Here is a 19,031-nt window from a genome sequence, read left to right on the forward strand (position 1 = left end):
CTGGCTCGCCTCTTATTTCGGTCTCTGTTTATGAATGAGAAAGAACTCGTGCTAGGTGTTTTAGTAATTAGGTTAACACAGCTCCATTTTTCTGAAGACGCTTGCCAATATCAGCAGTGAAGCCTTTTTACTTTTTTTTTTTGCTAATATGAATTTACACACAGTGCCATTCATGATTCAAGTGAGTATATATATATATATATATATATATATATATATATATAAAACCATCTATCCATTATCTGTAGCTGCTTATCCTGTTCTACAGGGTCGCAGGCAAGCTGGAGCCTATCCCAGCTGACTATGGGCGAGAGGCGGGGTACACCCTGGACAAGTCACCAGGTCATTGCAGGGCTGACACAGAGACAAACAACCATTCACACTCATATTCACACCTACGGTCAATTTAGATCCATCAGTTAACCTAACCTGCATGTCTTTGGACTGTGGGGGAAACCGGAGCACCCGGAGGAAACCCACACAGACATGGGGAGAACATGCAAACTCCAACCCAGGCTCGAACCCAGGACCTTCTTACTGTGAGGCGACAGTGCTAACCACTACACCACCATGCTGCCTTTTTAATAACCATTCCTTGCCTTATGAACATCAGCACACTTCTCCCTTATTTGGTTTGTGTGTTCTCTTATGCTGATCTATGTTGATGGATGAATAAGTGAATTTGGCCTCTGTGTCACCTCATATTTGTACCTCAGTTAATCAGGATATTGTGGATTACAGCTTGAAAGCTCCTACACACTCCAATCAACTAAAAAATGTACAATTTAAATGGGAAACAGGCTTCAGTAACATTGTGTTCACCATCATTTCCAGGGGCACCAATAATAGTGGCACGTGTTTTTCTTGAAAATAATTATTTCTTGATGAGGGATTTGTTTTTCTCTGAATAAATTTATTTCAGTTAAAGGTTGGATTTTTCTCATTATTTTCAGTGTGAGATGAAGCGACTTCACCAAAAGGTGGATTTTTTTTCTAACCCTTTTTGCAAATCTTTGCAAGGGGGACCAATAATTGTAACAGGCACTGAATATATTCTTTATTACCTGCTGCATTTTTTTAGAAAGTCTTTGTTTAAAGAGAGTTAACAGAGACTATTCTGATCAGATCTGCATAAAACCTCTATCAGGAAGGGACGATAAATGTAAGAAACACAGTCAATATTTTGACATTGCAAATCTTGACATTTTTCATTGTTTTCAATGATTCCTCTTCTTCCTTTAGTCAGAATTTTACTCTTAGTGTAGAGTAGTAGTCATGCTGATGGAGAAGATTACAGCATTAGACACACACATCCAGATGAAGGACAGGACTAATTCTCGTGAATGGAGTATAGATTAGGAGGAGGAAGGTCTGTGCGTCTTAAGCAGAGACAGTAAATGTACACCTCGGGCATTAGAGGCCTCGCAGTGAGGTTAATGAGTGATGACACTGTGGCATTGTAACAGAGATTAATGTTAAGACTTGCCCTTCTTGATTTATGTGTCCCAATAGGTTTAATCCACTCAGGAAGGCAAGTGTGCTGTTGATAGGAAGCTATTTTCTATAACATGAAGCCAGCATGTCTTTAAGGGCATTGAGCGGCTTTTGTATACCAGGAGTCAGAGCACCGGGCATTTCAGGTAATCCTAAGGTAACAGGCAAGCGCAGATTTTAAGATATTTATGTATGTAGTAGGTGCTAGTGATTCATGCCTTCATGAGTCAGAAATAACTAAAAGTATCACTAAAGTGGTGTGTAAATGGTAAGAAGTGCTCAGAAAACAATGTGGGTGTCACTCCGAAGAGGATGGGTTCTTTTTTTTAAATGTGGTTCCTCTCAAAGTTTCTTCCTCATGTAGTTTCAGGAAGTGATTCCTTGCCATTGTTGCCTCTAACTTTCTCATTAGAGATTAGAGAACTGCATCTGGATTTCTGTGAAGCTGCCTTGTGAAAATGTCTATTGTTAAAAGCACTGCACAAATTTAATCAAACTGAATTGAATTGATTTGATTTCATTTGTTCTCATCTGCTGTGACAAAGGGTGAATATCCAAGGCATAACAAAATGTATCACATGACTGAGAGAAAGCACACTGCAAAACATCACATCTTACCAAGTGAAAATATATTGAATATAGTCCTTTTTTTCTAGTGTTTCCTATTATAAGATTACAATAAACAAAATAAAAGGTTAGTACTTAATTTCAAGCCTGAAATATATTCCCATACAGATCATTTTGCTCATTTAAAGTATTTATTTCTAGAAATAAGCAAATTTATCTGGCAATATGAAAATAAGAACCAGAAAAAGAATAAGAAAAATAGACAAATTTGACTATACTCATAGTATTTTCACTTTGGAAGATGTCTTTTTTTCAGTGCAGTCAACCTTCCCTTCCACCATGGAAAGTAGCAGCTGCCATGATTTAGTCAATCGAACTCTAAAGCAACATGGGTTAAACAACCCACTCTACATGTTGGTCTCCTTTACCACACACAAAAGCTAATGTGGTGCCACTATGTGATACTGTGTAGTGTGTGGATTCAGTATATAGTAGCTAGATATTGATCCTGCATAGATGCTTCATCAGTCTGAACCTTGAAAAGAGGCCAAGTCAAACTGAACAGCATAGCTGCTTTCCAATACTACTTTAGGGCATCCAGGCCAACTTCCCAAAGCCATTTCCTTTTAAGGAAATCTCCATTGCTATCGTGAGGCTCACTTCAATATTTTATAAGCTCAAATGAATTTTATACGTTTGGAGGCCCAGTGGATGAGTCAACAATTCAAATCACCAAGGACACTGCTTCATCTATAGTCTTCTGATTAACAAAGACAGGTGCACTGCAACTGCATAAACTTGCTTATTATGATATCTTCTTCTCCATGTGCTGCACGTGGACCGCACATGTAATGTAGTTGATACGATATTATTATGTGGCACAAGCTACTTCCGGTAAAATCAGTTGCTATGATTGGTTCCTTGGCAAACAGTATTTTCCCATAATGCCCGTGAGAGATTATGGACTTTCTTTCCAAGGCATCAGCTTTCAATGCTGCACAAAAAAAAGACAAAAAAAAAGATTAACTGGAAAGCAAAACGGAATCAAAAATGGCCAAAACACAAAAGACAAACAAGAGGCACCGAGTTATTCAAGAAATGAGCAATGAAAAGCATTCAGAAACTGCTAACCGCTAAGAGAAATTCAGTTTTGAAACCACTAACTGTTTATTCTGCATGTGTGATTCAACTAGAGTGGTACTTGAGAGTTTGTGAACCCTTTAGAATTTTCAATATTTCTGCATAAATGTGACCTAAAACATCATCAGATTTTCACACAAGTCCTAAAAGTAGATAAAGAGAACCCAGTTAAACAAATGAGACAAAAATATTATACTTGGTCATTTATTTATTGAGGAAAATGATCCAATATTACATATCTGTGAGTGGCAAAAGTATGTGAACCTCTAGGATTAGTGAAATTAGAGTCAGGTGTTTTCAATCAATGGGATGACAATCAAGTGTGAGTGGGTCTGATCTTCACAACATATGTTTGTGGAAGTGTATCATGGCACAAACAAAGGAGATTTCTGAGGACCTCAGAAAAAGCGTTGTTGATGCTCATCAGGCTGGAAAAGGTTACAAAACCATCTCTAAAGAGTTTGGACTCCACCAATCCACAGTCAGACAGATTGTGTACAAATGGAGGAAATTCAAGGCCATTGTTACCCTCCCCAGGAGTGGTCGACCAACAAAGATCACTCCAAGAGCAAGGTGTGTAATAGTCGGCAAGGTCACAAAAGACCCCAGAGTAACTTCTAAGCAACTGAAGGCCTCTCTCACATTGGCTAATGTTAATGTTCATGAGTCCACTATCAGGAGAACACTGAACAACAATGGTGTACATGACAGGGTTGCAAGGAGAAAGCCACTGCTCTCCAAAAAGAACATTGCTGCTCGTCTGCAGTTTGCTAAAGATCATGTGGACAAGCCAGAAGGCTATTGGAAAAATGTTTTGTGGACGGATTAGACCAAAATAGAACTTTTTGGTTTAAATGAGAAGCGTTATGTTTGGAGAAAGGAAAACACTGCATTCCAGCATAAGAACCTTATCTCATCTGTGAAACATGGTGGTGGTAGTATCATGGTTTGGGCCTGTTTTGCTGCATCTGGGCCAGGATGGCTTGCCATCATTGATGAAACAATGAATTCTGAATTATACCAGCGAATTCTAAAGGAAAATGTCAGGACATCTGTCCATGAACTGAATCTCAAGAGAAGGTGGGTCATGCAGCAAGACAACGACCCTAAGCACACAAGTCATTCTACCAAAGAATGGTTAAAGAAGAATAAAGTTAATGTTTTGGAATGGCCAAGTCAAAGTCCTGACCTTAATCCAATCGAAATGTTGTGGAAGGACCTGAAGTGAGCAGTTCATGTGAGGAAACCCACCAACATCCCCGAGTTGAAGCTGTTCTGTACGGAGGAATGGGCTAAAATTCCTCCAAGCTGGTGTGCAGGACTGATCAACAGTTACCAGAAATGTTTACTTTCAGTTATTGCTGCACAAGGGGGTCACACCAGGTACTGAAAGCAAATGTTCACATACTTTTGCCACTCACAGATATGTAATATTGGATCATTTTCCTCAATAAATAAATGACCAAGTATAATATTTTTGTCTCATTTGTTTAACTGGGTTCTCTTTATCTACTTTTAGGACTTGTGTGAAAATCTGATGTTGTTTTAAGTCATATTTATGCAGAAATATAGAAAATTCTAAAGGGTTCACAAACTTTCAAGCACCACTGCACGTTACAAATATGTCATGACTGAAAGCAGCGTCACGCCTCATTATAATAACCATGTATTTTAATCTTTGAATATGAAAAGGCATATAAAAAACTCCGTATTAACCTTGCTTGCTCAGTCTTTAAAGGAAAATATCAGACCTCAGTCTTTTTGTACGGACCTTGCCTATGGCTTGGTCTGTACTGTCAAGTCCTTTGTCTGATATTTTCCCATAAAGACCTTGTGCTCAATTAATAAGTAATTAGTATCATATATCATATTTAACATATGATTCATTTCATGCTCACTAACATGCCCAGTAATTATTAGTGGTGTAACAATACTGTGAGAGTATTGGAGCTGGAGGTGTGGTGAATTAGCACCCAAAAGCAGAACACGCACACAGACAGTAATCCAAGAAGCATAGTAGGTTTAATCCAGAAAGAGGCGTGGCAAAAATGTAAAGAAACTTGATTAAGAAAACAATAACGGAAATAGTCCAGGTATAAAAAAAAAAACGTGAAACTTGACTTGAAAAAACAAGGCAGGCAAAGACATGAAAAAACATTTGGAGGAAAAAAACAAACTCTTCAGGCAAAAAAACAGCTAGAGTCAAAGAACTGGAAACAAGAGGTTTCAACTGTGATACGTGGAATGTGGGGTGAATGTGTTGCATGGTGAGTGGTAATGCCAGTTTGATGGAACATGGATCGATTACTTTACTGACGAGGAAGGGTCCTATGTATCTGGGAGCCAGCTTGCGGGAGATGGTTCTGAGAGGCAGATGGCGCATGGAGAGCATGACTCGCTGCCCCACCTGGTAGGTGGGTGCCTTAGAGCGGCGTTTGTCGGCCTGCCTCTTGGATGCTGGGTGGAGCGTAGGAGTCTTCTCCCGGCCAATGCCCACGTCCTCCTGCAGCGGCGTATGAAGGTCTGGGCTGAGGGTACGGCAACCTCCTCCTCTTGATTGGGGAAGAGTGGTGGTTGGTAGCCTAGGGAGCACTGGAAGGGCGAGAGACCTGAGGCAGATGAAGGCAGAGTGTTGTAAGCATATTCAACCCAAGGTAGGTACTTACTCCAAGAACCGGCATCCCTGGATGCCATGCACCTGAGTGCCACTTCCAAGTCTTGAATTGCCCGTTCTGCCTGGCCATTGGTTTGAGGGTGGAATCCTGATGAGAGACTACAGGAGGCCCCAATGAGTTTGCAGAAGGCCCTCCAGAACTGCACAGTGAATTGAGGACCCCGGTCAGAGACGATGTCAGAGGGGAGTCCGTGTATGCGGAAGATGTGGAGGACGAGTAGTTCGGCAGTTTCTTTAGATGTGGGAAGCTTGGGCAGAGGGAGGAAGTGGACTGACTTAGAGAAATGGTCAATGACTGTGATAATGCATGTGTTACCACCTGAGTTGGGGAGTCCTGTGACGAAGTCCAGGGCGATGTGTGACCAGGGCCAACAAGGAGTAGGGAGGGGTCTCAGCAAGCCGGCAGGGGGTCGATTGGCTGTCTTGTTCTGGGCACATGTGTTGCAGGCTGCCACGAACTCCTGAACGTCTTCCTTGATCGATGGCCACCAGAAGCATTGTTGAATGAGTGCCAGGGTTTGAGCAGCTCCCGGGTGACAAGCCAACTTGGATCCATGACCCCACTGCAGCACCTGGGTTCACACAGAACAGGGAACAAACAGATGGTTACGTGGTATATTGCTAGAGTTACCAGCCCCGGAGTCCTGCTCCAGGGCCTTCTGCACTAACATCTCTACTTCAAGTAGGGCGGCCCCCACCAGACAGCATGGGGGGAGGATGGTTTTGGGCATTCTAGACTCCTCCTAGTGGGAAGACAATATCCTGGACAGGGCATCAGGTTTGCTGTTCTTGGAGCCTGGGCGGTAGGAGAGTGTGAACCAGAATCGGGAGAAAAAGAGAGACCATCGGGCTTGATGTGAGTTGAGACATTTGGCGGACTTGAGGTATTCTAGATTTTTGTGGTCGGTCCAGACAATGAAGGGGAGATCTGACCCCTCGAGCCAGTGTCTCCACTCCTCCAAGGCCAGCTTGATGGCCAACAGCTCTCTGTCACCGATGTTGTAGTTCCGCTCAGCAGGGGACAGCTGCCGAGAGAAGGAGCAGGAGTGGACCTTGTTATCATTGGCCCTCTGGGAGAGAATGGCTCTGACCCCAGACTCGGAAGCATCGACCTCCACAATGAACTGCTTGGCTGGGTCGGGTATGGTGAGGATGGGTGCTGTGGTGAATTTGTGTTTGAGCATGGAGAAGGCTTTCTCTGCTTCCTCTCCCCACTTGAACGGGCTCTTGATTGAGGTTAACACCGTGAGAGGTCCAGCCACCGTGCTGAAGTCGCGACTGTAGAAATTAGTGAACCCCAGGAAACGCTGGAGCTCCCGCCGCAAGGATGGGGTGGGCCAGTCAGTGACTGCCTCAAGCTTGAGGGGCTCCATCTGGATCCTCGCTAGGGAGATGATGAACCCCAGAAACGAGATGGAGCTTTGGTGGAACTCACTTTTTTCACCCTGACAAATAGCTTATTCTCTAACAGGTGCTGGAGGACCTGCTGGACATGACCCCGATGTTCCTCCAGGGAGCGGGAGAAGATCAGGATGTCATCCAGGTACATGAAAATGAAGATGTTGAGATAGTCCCTTAAGACATCGTTCACGAGTGCCTGGAAGACTGCGGGACCGTTGATCAGGCCAAAGGGGACTACGAGGTACTCATAGTGACCCGTGGTGGTGTTAAAGGCCGTCTTCCACTCATATCCCTCCCTGATCCTGACGAAATGGTCAGCATTACGTAGATCCAGCTTGGTAAATACCTTGGCTCCTTGGAGTAGTTCAAAGGCCGTGATCATGAGCAGTAGTGGGTAGCGGTTCTTGACTATGATGGTGTCGAGACCTCGATAATCAATGCAGGGGCAGCGCGACTTGTCTTTTTTCTCCACGAAGATGAATCCCGGCCCTGCTGGGGAGGAGGAAGGGTGGATGATCCCAGCTGCCAAGGACTCGGAAATATACTTCTCCATGGCTTGCCTTTCGACAGGAGAGAGTAGAGTCATCCTTTGGGTGGCACCATCCCAGGCAGGAGGTTGATTCCACAGTCATAGGGTCTGTGAGGAGGGAGGGACACTGCTCGGGTCTTAATGAAGACAAGTTTTAGATCCAGGTATTCCGGAGGCACATGAGAGAGGTCAGGAAACTCGCTGGCTGAAGGCTGTGGTGGCTTGGTGGGAGGCAGAGCGGAGTGCAGGCAGGAAGCTAGGCAGGACTGGCTCCAGCCTAAGGTGGTGTTGTCGGCCCAGTTTAGGTGGGGGTTGTGCTGCATTAACCAAGGTAATCCTTGAACAATGGATACATGGGGGTCATTCATGATGTGAAGTTGGATGGTTTCAGAATGATTACCAGAAATCCTCAGGGTGATTGGGGCTGTGAGGTGGGTGATGGTGGTCAAGCCAGTGTCATTGAGTGTCAAGACGGTGAGAGGAATGTTGAGAGCAAGTAGCAGGATTCCCAGACACTTGGCGGTGGCAGAGCAGATCAGGTTCCTGTCTGCCCCTGAGTCGACTAGGGCCTGGAGGTGGTGATGCTGGTTGTCAAGGATGATGATGATAGGGAGTAATGGTCAATCAGCAGGGGGCTGGTTTCGAGTGTTGCCCACCAGGGCCCATCAATTCACTGCTGGGCTTGTCCTTTTAACAGGCAGGCTCGGCAGATATGTCCCAGCTGACCACAGTAGAAGCAGACCCCTGTGCTCCACTGGCTTCTGTCATTCTTCAGCTGACATCTGAACCCGGTCTACCTGCATGGGTTCGATGGACGAGGCGGGAGATGGAGAGGAACATGAAGCTGGGGCGAGTCTTCTCTCTCCTCCATTGCTGGATACGGGCGTCGATACGGTTGGTGAGGTCCGTGAGGCTGGAGAGGTCCGACGGCAGTTCCCGTGATACCAGTTCATCCTTAATGGCGTCGGACAAGCTGTGCAGGAACACATCAACCTGGGCACTCTCGTTCCAACCACACGATGCTACCAACATCCAGAACTCGATGGAGTAGTCTGAGGTAGACTGGGACCCCTGCCGCAGCTCCATGAGTTCCCTAGCCACCTCCCGGCCGGACAGAGAGCGGTCGAAAGTTTGCCTCATCTCCTCGGAGAAATCTTTGAAGTTGGAGCAGAAATGTGCATCGGCATCCCAGACTGCTGTTCCCCACTCCCTGGCCTTGCCGGTGAGGAGCGTGATGGGAAACACTACCCAGGAGCGTTCTGTGGGGAAGGCCAGAGGTTGCAGCTCTAGGATTAATGAGCACTGAGACAAGAATTATCTGCAAGTACCTGGTTCTCCATTGTAGGGTTGAGGTGCTGGGAGTCTCGGCTCGCGGAGAGAGGCCGCGGTGGGAGCTGGAGTCAGAGACGGCTGGGCAGGGGTAGGCACAGCTTGATAACACTGCATCTGCGTGGTGAGGAGGATGAGTGAGTCGGACAGGGTGGCAAGGGTCTGATTGACTTGTCGTAGGTCTTGTTGATGGGTCCTGAGGAGAGTCCCTTGTTGTTGGACGGCTGTTCTCAGATGGGCGAATTCTGCTGGATCCATGTTGGCCAGAACATACTGTTAGGGTTGCTGGAGGTGTGGCGAATTAGGACCCAAAAGCAGAACACATACACAGACAGTAATCCAAGAAGCGTAGTAGGTTTAATCCAGAAAGAGGTGTGGCAAAAATGTAAAGAAACTTGATTAAGAAAACAATAACGGAAATAGTCCAGGTATAAAAAAAAAATGTGAAACTTGACTTGAAAAAAATGAGGCAGGCAAAGACATGAAAAAAACACTTGAAGGAAAAAACATGAGGCAAAAAAAACGGTGAGAGTCTACATACGAGACGTTCTGACACTGTCTGTGGCTGAGAACAGCGTTTAAAAAGGCAGCGGTGGTAATCAGGAAGTGAATGCAGGTGAGCGCTCGCTGAACGGGGAAGCAGGCAAGAAGGAATCCGGATCCGGATTGGAGCTGACGTGGAAGATCCGCAAACTCAGGAGTGGATGTCCGGGGCGGAGCTTGACAGATACACTCAGGTCAAGCTTTAAATCATTCAATTCACAATACTAGCTTCATGATTTGATTCAAGTTGATGTTCAGAATATTTCAAACAAAATCTGAATGAAGAAAAATTATGCCTGAAAAGACTCCTTTAAAAAAAAAAATCTTAATCATAAACAATGCAAAACAATGTCCATTTTTGTCTGTATAAAACAAAATAAATTAGAAATTGCTATGAACAAAGGTTTAATATTGTAAATAAAATGTAGTACAGGTTCACCATACCTTAAAAATACATTCTCATTAAAATGATTGAATAAAAAAGTGCAAAATCAACAAATGTGTAAATATAATTAAGCTCCAAAATTGAATAAAATACACAATTTCCGTGGCCTCTTTCTCAGACACCATAGCTCATAGAGGTACGTTGCTGATGGAAAGCTACTGAAGAAATCTATTTTAACTGTTATAACATGGTTGTATAACCATGCAACATATGGCCCTTTTCCACTACCCTTTTTCAGCTCACTTCAGCTCGCTTCAGCTCACTTCAGCCCGACACGGCTCGCGTTTCGACTACCAAAAACCAGCACGACTCAGCTCGTTTCAGCCCTGCTTAGCCCCTAAAACTCGCACCGTTTTGGAGTGGGGCTGAAGCGAGCCAAACCGTGCTGAGTGAGGCTGGGGGCGTGAGCAGACACTCCCCTGTGCACTGATTGGTGAGGAGGCGTGTCCTCACATGCCCACACACGCCCCGCGAGCGCGCTGGGATCTGTAAACACCGCAAACCCGGAAGAAGAATAATTACGAATTACGAGAATTTCTGAAGCCTTATGCGCCTCGCCTCATCTATACGCTCTTGCCAGTATCTGTTGGCGTTGTCGGTGACAACAAGCCACAGCACCAAGACCAGCAACACTAACGACACCATGTCCTCCATGTTTATTGTTTACTATCCGGGTCGTGAGACTACTGCTTAAAAGATCACTGAATCAGTGACATACAGAGCATCGTGCACGAGTTCGCGGAGCGCAAGGCTCGTCGTATGCCCTTCAAATAATGCGCGCAGTAGGCTATTGATGTTTTATTATGAGCCATGTACAGTATGTCGCCTAATGTTTTTTTGTTTCTGAGTTACATGTTCGTTTGAAGGACTTAATGTACAAAATAACATAGTTGCACCCCGTAGTGTTGAAATTGGTAAACACAGTGCATTCAGTGAGGTTTGCACCGCCCTCCTTTTATTTCTGACTCTTCCTGTCACCGTTGCAACTTCTGAGCGCTCATTCGTATGCCCTTCAAATAATATGCGCAGTATAGGCTATTGATGTTTTATTATGAGCCATGTACAGTATCCTAATGTTTTTTGTTTCTGACTTACATGTTCGTTTGAAGGACTTGATGTACTAAATAACATAGTTGCACCCGGTAGTGTTGAAATTGGTAAACACCGCAGTTGCGGACATTTTGTAGCCTAAAATGATGTTATGATAAGCTTTAATAAAGGGCCCGGTCATTTGCCCCGCCCCCGGCCCGGCTCTGACTTGTTCTGCCACTGTCACTGATGTCACTGTTTGCGCTGCTTAACGACATCACGTGACGTCCACCCACTTTCGCTAACTCCACCCAATGTGTCCACCCACTTCCAGCCAGCACGGTTCAGCGCGGTTGTAGTCGAAATGCAACTCCAACAGCCCCGCTCAGCTCGACTCAGCTCGACTCAGCACGGCACGGCTCAGCCGCGTTTGTAGTGGAAAAGCGGCATTAGAATGTGTTTCAGATATTGCAATCTGGAGCTACTGGGCTATCAGTAACTTCACATGTGTAGATGATTTCGAGTAATGGCACAGTCTCTTCATGGTTGAACTCTGCTCTCTGTCCTGTATATTTGAATTGTATGAGTTACACAGATACATTTTTGCATTGTAGTTTATATGTTGTCATGATGCCACAATATCATGATGCATCATCACAACCCTTTTAACTATGTATAAAGTTTATCTGATTGCACGCAAATTAATTTTCATTATCTGACATTCCAGGGCTTGTTTTATTATTATTATTATTATTGCACCATTACAACTTTAAATTGTATCAAATCAGAATGTGATATGGCTTTTTCCCCCATTACTGGGCACTCCCATATAATTATCACTTTTCCATGTCATTGCAGACATCATGCACTAGTACCCTACTGACAGCTGTATGTCACACTCCTATAACCATTCTAAAAAGAGCTGACCAGCTCTAGTCCATAAGAAAGGGCAACCAAAAAACTTAAATTACTTTATTACAGTAGCTCTGAAATGACATATAATGAAGCGCCTTCAGAGGCTGAAAGCTTCAACCACTGTTCAGAATGACTGTGGACTCTCCCGCAGCTTACCTACCAAGACTCAAGGAAATGATGCTGCACACCATGTCCTCTCATGGTCCTGTTCCTCTCTTATTTTAGATACAATTCTCTGATGACTCAATCCTACTGGCATTTATCAGAAGTACTTGCCTCTATAAGCAGATGTGGAGATGGTGAGGATAATGCACAGGATTGCTATGGGCAATACTTTACATGATGTCCCCATATTTTGAAAATGCAAAAATAGAACACAAAAGCATTTACCTACAAATCATTTCCCCTTTTTTATTCCAAACTTCAAATACAAATTATGAAATAGTATGTTATATGTTAAATATTATTTATTACTATACATACGGGCCACTTTTTCCATGGAATAAAAACATTTAGTTTTTTTGCGGTGCGGTTTCCATCAAATCCTGCGCTCTGATTGGCTGACGGGTGGGTCCATATCCTATGGTACGGACCCCAGTTACGGACCCCGGTTATGGACCTCTGGCGACTCGCTCATTCACAACAACAAAAAACAGTAGATTTTTTTTGTCAACCTTTATCTTTTTTTTAATAAGATTTATTTATAAGATTATCAAAAATCTTATACATTTTTGCCAGCATTTCCCAGGAAAATAGCATTAATCTTACAGCATGGATAGCGATAACGACAGTCTTCACAGCGAAAGTGAGTTTTACTACCCTGAGGAAAGCAAAATAAAAGAAAACATTTCAGGAGAAAGCTAAAAACCTCTAACTTGCTAACACCGAGCAAAAACATGGCTGAATCCTGAATGACTCAATTTTGTTTAAATAGGGGACTACATAGGTGGCAAAATGTAGTTTTTTTTTCCTGCCATGGAAGTGCACTTGTATACCAAGGAGGAAGCAATTTGCATTACAGCCATGAATGAGGATTCAAAATGGTGGCTCGCCTCGGCTCAGCTCGGTTTTCCCTTTCGGGCGCTCTCGTTTTCTGTTCGAATTTGGTAAAGAAAAAAATAAATATATTATTTACCAGCTTAAGGTTGGTCCGTACGGTGAAATACCGTGACCTCGGCCTTGAATACTGACCTCGGCCCATAGGGCCCATAGGGCCCATAGGGCCGAGGTCAGTACTTTCAAGACCTCGGTCATGGTATTTCACGATACGGACCTCCCAGCTGGTAAATAACATGTATTCTATTCCTTTCTAGTAGGTTTATTGATGGATGCAATATTGTTATCATATAGCTTATCCTCCATGTATTACGCCACTCTCCCCAATGGAGAATGAGCATGCAATATTGTTATAATATTGCATGTGGTCAAGACAACATGATGTCACACGCGAAGATCCGATGACAAAATTTTCTGCTGCACATGAGCACAATCATTTCTTTGTTGGCCAGGAGAGAGTGAGAAGATGGGGTTAATTCAGTGCTCCGTTTAAGCATGAAGTAAATAAACTGAAAACTGAAACTAAAGATGCACTGAACACCTGAAAGGCTACCAAAACTTCGTTATATGTTCTTCACGCACATCTACAAGAGAAAAACATACCAATGGCCATCAAAAAACTGGAAAAGAGATACGTCGGAGATGTAAAACTTCTGCACTAGCGAGTGACTGACAGTTTGTAAACAAACATGGTCACCAAGTTTGCTTCATGAAAAGCAGAAGGTTTAGAGAGAATTTTGAAAGTGAAAGATGCGCCGAACACCCTAAAGGCTTCTAAAACTTCACTGGATATTCTTCACACATATTTACAAGAGAAAAACATACCAATTGACATTGAAAAACTGGAAAAGAAAGCAATAGCAGAAATATTGTCAAAGTTCTACTTGGAGGTGAGAAAAAGTGATGGAGACTTTTACAAGAGGACTTCACTCATGGACATCACTCAACAAAGCCCTTTTGTTTGGAACAACTGCAATGTATCAATTAACTCCTCCCAAAAGTAACTTTGAACCTGAACTGTTAACCTGGATATAGCTTGTATATAAATTGGGTTGTTGTTCAGGCTTTTTGGACATGTAAGATTTTTATTGTTAGGACTTTGACTTTGTACATGGACACCGGATTGACAGAACATTGAATTACATTCGATCAGAATCAGCATTCAATATTGGTAAGTTACCCCCCTGTTCTTAACTTTTTGTAAAATCTATAATTGTTCCATCGAATGTATATGTATTATAATAATAAGATTAGCTGGCTTTTTTTGGTATATCAGATATATTCCATTCAGCAAGCATAATATTGAATGCATCTTTGACTCATTAGTCCCAGTTAGTGCATGAGAAATAATTTTGATTGACTGCAAAAGAAAGGCAATGATCTCACATCAACAGCAAGAAAGTCACATTCATGGAGCTTCACTCATGCAGGAATCTGTCTATTCTATAGTCTCACTGAGTGGGAAATGCATCATTGTTTTTTTATTTTATTTTACATTTTACATGTATGAAACTTTCCTGGAGAAACAGGGCAAAATAAAATAAAATAAAATAAAATATTTCCTTAGGTGAAGGCATAGCAATAATTAACTGTATTAATAATTATGTCAGTGGAATGTCCTCACACAGATTATAAATGTGCATTGCCACCTCACCCCTCCAGGGTCCTGGGTTTAATTCCTGAGCTTGTTTTACTGTTTGAGTGTAGTTTTGAATATTCTCATGGTCACATGGGTTTCCTCTGGGTTATTCATTTTCTTTCCGGTGTCCAAAAACATGCAGGTAAACAGATTGGCTATGTTAAATTGACCATAGGTGTGAATATGTGCATGTGGCCCTGAGATAGACTACCCTCCCATCTGGGGTGAATTCTCCTACCTTGAGCCTAGTGTTCCTGGGATTGGCTCCAGATTGACCATGAACCTGATCAGGATAAGCTTTCCTTCCTTCTTCAATTCAGACCACAGATTTTCAAATTCAGAGACATTGCAAAACACTGATTCTGTTTTTTAAATATTTATTCAACAATTTCTGTGTTGATTTCGAAGTATGTCTGGCTCATCGTCTTGTTGAAAGCTTTGTCTATAGCCATGTCTGTACTGTCTGGCAGAGGCAACCAGGTGTCGGGCTGAAATATTCTGGCATTTGGCAGAAATTTATTATACCATCAATCTTCACATAGGCCTTTGAACCCAGGGTGGCCGCGGGTCCTTAAAAAGTCTTAAAAAGTCTTAAATTTAATTTTCCTAAAATAAGGCCATTAAAAAGTCTTAAATTTCAAACCCCGTGGTCTTAAATTTTTAATCTTAAATTTATGGAGATTTTACTCAGTCGTATCGTTAAAATGCGGTACACTTTGGATGGGGAAAAAGTTTAATCGTTTTTGATGCTCACAATTATACCGCGCAGGCTCCGAATCCACCGGTTGCTAGACACACGCGTGCTTGACAACCACTCAGTGCCTGATCTGTTGATGGAGGGTAGTCCGAGTCACAATGGGTAAATGTAAATTTAATGATAACTGGCTGCAAGATGCAAAATACTCATGGTGGCTGAAAGCTGTACCCAAAGATGCCAACAAGGCATACTGTGTAGCATGCTGTAAGACTTTTAAGTTGGGCACAATGGGGATAAGAGCGGTGGACTCTCATATGAAGAGCACCAAGCACGTTGCTTTTGCTAAAGGCCGCGAGCATCAGCCTCAAATATCCGACTTCAGCGCTGCCACCACTAACGGTCATGGAGAAGAGGATAGATCTGCGAGATGTAAGAGAATAATAGTGTGTGTGTGTGTGTGTGTGTGAGTGAGAGAGAGAGAATATCTATTGCATGCATGTGAGAGAATAGTATTGTTTGTGTGTGGGTATCGTTCCAAGTGTTTTAAGAAATGCAAGTGAGCATACCTTTCAAGTGAGTGAGCCGAAGTTTCAGGTGCAGGGTTTTTTCTAGAAAAATTTAGTATGAGGGCGCTCACCATGGCGAGGGAGGGGTGCCCGTCCCCCCCTCCGCCGTGCGAAGCCTTTGAAAAATTGAGGCTACAATGGGACATTCTGAGGCTATCTGAGAGGGAAATTGTAACAAATTGTCTGTCAACATTGAAAAAGAAAAGTAATCTTCTTCTGCCCCGAACAGTCTTTGGCTTTCTTCCATTTCGTGCCGTGGGATGACATCTTTAAATGCCCAAGTGTCAACAAAAACAACTCGCGAACTACTTCTGTCAAAAGCTCCCGCGCCGGTGGGTGAAAGGTCATTCAGTCTCGAGAAATCTCGCTCTACAAGTCAGCTGACCTTGTAGTAAACCTAGGGTGACCAGATTTCCCTAGTCTGAAACCGGGACACTTTTGCGCGCGACCATGCTCGTGCTCGCACACCTTTTTTTTTACGTAAACGTGACACTCAGAGAGGTGCTCTTATCATTTTGTTGAAGCTCACATTTATCAACATCTCACATGAAATAAAACAAACAGGCATTTTGTTATCTAGTAGCATAGTGGTATACAGATCAGTTAAATTATGGTCAGACAACAGATTTTGTAATGGCTGAGAATAGGCCAGGCTATGTCCATAGGCCAAATTTAAACTGATTTATTTCACCTGTTTGTGAGAACACCAAGAAGAATGCATATGCACATGTAGGCTATATCTCTAAAATTGTATGCACTATAGCATGAACTTAAAAAGTAGATATGTGACCTCAACATAGCCTAGGTCAGAATCAACCTTACTAACCATTCCCCACAACTGAATGAATAAAGCAAGAAGATGTGTACAAAAGTGAACACTTTAATGGAAGGTACAACAAGCTGTTCAATATGGCCAAACTGTCAGAATGGTATGTTAAACAGAAATAAAAAAAAAAAAGAGACAAGTGATTTGAGAATATATACTACGGAAGCCGAGAGAGGCCCTTCATATAATCCTTTTTTTATTCACCTTGTTATCCCGAGATAACGACATAATTCAGGATCTAGAGAAAACAACACAACTAATTCGAGATCTCGAGAAAACAAAACAATTATTCCGTGATCTCGAGAAAACAAAATTATTTCATGATATCGAGTAAACAGGTGAGAAATGGTTCATTCAGGTACGCCAAGAGACTTGTGATATGCTGACTTTGGGGCTATTTCTCATTCTGTATAGACGTAACTTTGGTCATTAGAATGTCTGGAATAATCGATCACCTAATAAGGCAATATTTTGATCAGGGGTTGACACAGGGAGAGATTGCATTAAGTCTTTTAATAAGGGATAATTTCAAAATTAGTCCGCGGCACCTCCGCAGAAGACTGGCCCAGCTTCGTCTCTACCGACGGAGATACAGTGATCCAGCTGAGATCATGAAATAACAGTTTTGTTTTCTCGAGGTCTCGAATTAGTTGTGTTGTTTTCTCGAGATCCTGAATTAATTATATCGTTATCTCGGGATAACAAGGTGAATAAAAAAAGATTATATGAAGGGTCTCGCGGCTTCCGTAAATATACACTCAAACAAAACAGCAGTAAAGGAGGAGAGGGGCGACAGCCCGGGGAAAGCCCCCACAGGAGCACACAGCATTTGCACCATAGGCTACCCAACTCAGTACAAGAACAAAGCACTTACAGTGTGTGCAGTAGGCTGCGTGCGCATTGTTCTGCACCTCTCGGAGGAAGGGGTAGGTGCCCTGTAAATCTTTGGAAAAGGTACATTTTCTTTTCGGCATAATTGCTGCGGCATTACTGCTGCTAGCTGCTAGACAAAGAACATTCGCGCCAGTTAATGTTTATTTTATTGTTGCATGGCAACACGTTCTGTTGTCTGGAATAATGTGGCTAAATAAACATCCATGCCACAGGGCCAGGGGGCAGTAACCAGGGAAGTTTGCGATTCCAATTCATCAAAATAGTAAATGCAGACATTTCTCTGCTAATGATTCCCACGCTGCTCAGTCACAAAGGTCGCAAGTGGCGAAAACCGGGACATATCCGTGTCCCGACAGACTTTTGTCAGGACTCGGGACACACAACCTCAAATCGGGACTGTCCCATCTGGTCACCCTAATGTAACCCATGTCAAATCTCGCGAGAGCAGCCGCGACAAGTAAACAAGGCGCCTCAGTCTGGGAAACGCCAATTTGGATTGTTTTTGCACCGTCTGGGTATCTACTATGATTGGAATATTTTTGGAGTAATTATAACGTATTTGATGATCAGACACATTGTCACGTGGTGTTGCTGGGATGTTTTCACGGAGAAAAGATCGTTTTGAGAAAGATTGCATGTTGTTAGGGTTTTGCTGGGATTCAAACCCAGGTCGTTGGTGTGATAATCCAGCAAACCCCCACTAGGCCACCAGGGGGATGACTCAAGTGCAGAGGCGTGAGTAGAGTATCAAAAAAAAGTTTATTTACACTATTTACAATCTCTCATCTCATCTCATTATCTCTAGCCGCTTTATCCTTCTACAGGGCCGCAGGCAAGCTGGAGCCTATCCCAGCTGACTACGGGCGAAAGGCGGGGTACACCCTGGACAAGTCGCCAGGTCATCACAGGGCTGACACATAGACACAGACAACCATTCACACTCACATTCACACCTATGGTCAATTTAGAGTCACCAGTTAACCTAACCTGCATGTCTTTGGACTGTGGGGGAAACCGGAGCACCCGGAGGAAACCCACGCGGACACGGGGAGAACATGCAAACTCCGCACAGAAAGGCCCTCGCCGGCCCCGGGGCTCGAACCCAGGACCTTCTTGCTGTGAGGCGACAGCGCTAACCACTACACCACCGTGCCACCCCTATTTACAATCCAATGGAAAAAACAAAAAGAAAATCCAAAAGCTCAGAAGATAAACCAAAATAAAAATATCCAAAGGTAAAATGTCCAAAAACAAAAGGAAAGGCAAAATGCTGAACGCTCAGAAGAT

Source organism: Neoarius graeffei, chromosome 16, assembly GCF_027579695.1.
Source record: "Neoarius graeffei isolate fNeoGra1 chromosome 16, fNeoGra1.pri, whole genome shotgun sequence".
NCBI classification, from domain to species: domain Eukaryota; kingdom Metazoa; phylum Chordata; class Actinopteri; order Siluriformes; family Ariidae; genus Neoarius; species Neoarius graeffei.